Genomic DNA, 3,311 nt, shown 5'->3' with positions numbered 1-3,311 from the left:
GAAATTAAACTACGTGTCCTGACTCCTACGGTTGTCATGTAATACTCATGATTTTTTTTTAGGGAACACGAAATTCTGGGGCAGTCGTTTATTTAGGCTAAGTGACAACGACCAAAAGTATGATATATATATATATATATATATATATATATATATATACACATATATATATATATATATATACACATATACACACACACATATATATATATATATATACATATATATATACACACACATATATATACATATATATAAATGTATATATGGAAGAGTGCAAATGATGAGAATCTGCCTCACAAAATGTTTTGAATGTTGTCACCTTCTTGATAGTTTAAATGTTTTATGTCATTTTATGCCTATTTGGACACTTGACCCATTCGGGTCAAAATGGGTTTTGATCAATATGCAGACGTCCACTAGGTTGAGTTAGGTAACTTTGCAAGTTTTGATATTTTAAAAATAAGCTACCGATCTATTTTTGTTAAAATGAGATATTTAAAACCCATTTGGGTCATACACACGAAATGGTGGTCCATATGGATCATTTTGAGAAATGAAGGTCACCAACACGTCTAAAATGCCATTTTTGAGTTGACACGAGTTTCGTTAGCTCAGACCAGCTTGATTTACATTTTACTTGTCAACAGAAAGATTTAGTATCTTTTCAAAAGTGTCAAAAATGACTAACGGGTTAACTTTGTAAGTTCGTAAGTTGAAAGTCATTAAGTTTTAGTAAAAACTAACAATTGAATTAGGAAGTAGACGGGACCAGCTTTAAAATGACATATGATATATGTGGTTTAGTTAAGTATAAGCGGGTTTTAAATAGTGTTTGAAATGGGACTGAGTGGCTGAGATCTGCTGCTACTAGCAAATAACATAGCAGCAGTAGCACAGTTTCGGGCTGTTATCTTAAGGTCGTAACTCCCAAACCGTAACTTCATTTTTGCCGAATGAAGAGTCCGTAGAAAGGTGGGAGGGTGTATTTTCCGATGATGATGGCCTAAGGGACTTTATCAGATTGCGTGAGACCCGAAATCAGCTGCGAATTGGCTGATTTATACATATAAAAAAATATTCTATTTTTGAGTAATGGTTTATGGTCGTTTAGCTTGACCCGTTGTCCGAAACTGATGCTACACCTTGGGGCATGCTACTGTATTAGAAAGAATATTCATTGTCTAATGTAAGTTTTATTTGCATAGTTCTGTAATAAGAAAATAATAGTGTCCATTTTTTGATGCCAATTATTTGTTGTACATATTTTTTCTCTGCCTTTTCCTCTTATTTAGTTTGACTTTCAGGTTACTAATAGTTGTTTATTTGTCCAGCTATTTTCGCCTTAATATCGTGATTTGGGTGACTGCAGCTGTGTGTGTATGCAATGTGGCGCATTTTTTGGGCGTGAAGAGCTTGTCAGGTCATATTTCAAGGACAAGCATCTTCACTATCATCGATGTTGTGAGAATTGCCGTGTTTCTTTACCTCATTACCAAGACCCTCCAACCTTATTAAAACAACTGTTGGAAACTCCTACCTTCATTGATAATTTCACTATCACATATGGATGGGCATCATATGTGCATTTTCTGTACAATTTGTGGAGCTAATTTCGATTAACTTGTATATTTGCTTTACTGGAAGATTGTTAGGAGAAAAAAAAATACTTATGAACTTTTAGTATATAAGATAATAAGTTATTAAGAATATATTATTACTATCATGTATGATAAAATACTCGCGAATGCTCGGGTTATAAACTAGTATATGTTCAAATTTAATGTATTGTTGTGAAAAACTACTAATAATGAAGTTTGAGTTTATAATTACTAATAGGCACTTGACATTTGATCATTTGATTCACAAAAACCTCAAAAACAACATCATTCTCTCCCCCTTAAAAGCCTCTCGTGCTTACACCGTCTTAAAAAAAAGAAAGAAATAAATTAGGGTTTACGTTACGCTCTTTTATTTTTTTCATACCTAATTTTGGTCGGCGACTGGCGCGATTCGTCTTTCTTTTTTTCGATTTCTATTCACAAATTCGTTGGAATCGTCAAAAGATGCTTACATATTTTATCATTTTACGACGATTTCTTACAATCGATTGGAGATATAGTAAAATCTTCGTTTGGTGTGTTTGAAAATTACCAGCTTCTTTCCGATGATTCGTTGGAATAGAACAAAGTTGTTGGCCGCTGATCCGATTTTCTTCCCAATTCATTATAATCGATTCAAAGTACGCTTGAAAATTAGGGTTCCACCATAGCTACCACCGTCGTAATCGCCGTTGCTGCAATCGAAGATATTTCCGTCTTTACAAGCATTAGATGGAATATTTACTATTTTTTACTTAGATGGTATATTTACTATTTTGTTTTATGTTGACTTTACGGATGTTTTTTTGTTAGGTTTTGCACCAAAATTGCTGGGAATCAGTTGCATGGTTGTGGTTGGTGGTTGTCGTGGTGTCCATTAAACGGTCAGTTTTGTTTAAGGTTATTCATCTACTGTTTTATACACAGGGACGGAGCTTGAATCATTTAATTGACGGGGCCAAAATTGTTCGAAGTTAAATGTACTTCTAATACATATGAAAATTTTATATATTCATCTTTTAAACAAATACATGAACTAAATGAACAACAAACTATTACATAACATATATTAACGTATTACAAACTTACGATTAACAAAAACGACTAAAATGTATTATATATCGATTTATTGAAACTTTCAAGTTTATATTAATCATCTTTTCTATGAATAAAAGTTTAAACATGCTAATAAGAACTTACATTTATCATTCATTAATTAACTTTATTGTTGAATCATCATACAATACTCAAAATAAAATTGTATTTGAGACTGTTATCTTTTATATTTTTTGAATTTTTCTAAAAAATAAGCTTTGATAAGTAGAGTTTAGAGTACCATTGAAGTTTATGAGATACCGATTAAAGATATGACATATATCAATATATATTAATGGATTAATGTTAATTCTTTTATTTATGAGGGGCTAAAAGGATAAATGTTATCTATTTCTTGGTCACACTAACATGAATTTTATAGCTGTAAGTCTAACTTGTGGGGTGGCCACAGCCCCCTCTAGCCCCTACTATCCTCCGTCATTGTTTATACACTTCGGTTATTATGGTGGACTTTTGATATACGAATGCTAGAAATTGTGGCTAACAGTTAATGAGTTACGACTTACGACTATTGCTGGATATTTTTCGATTGTGTTACGATCAGTAAAAAAGAGTTGTATCTTGGCAAGACAACTGAGTTGCAACCATGACAAC

Source organism: Rutidosis leptorrhynchoides, chromosome 2 (genome assembly GCF_046630445.1).
Source record: "Rutidosis leptorrhynchoides isolate AG116_Rl617_1_P2 chromosome 2, CSIRO_AGI_Rlap_v1, whole genome shotgun sequence".
In the NCBI taxonomy this organism is placed as follows: domain Eukaryota; kingdom Viridiplantae; phylum Streptophyta; class Magnoliopsida; order Asterales; family Asteraceae; genus Rutidosis; species Rutidosis leptorrhynchoides.
This window is presented reverse-complemented; position numbering follows the sequence as displayed.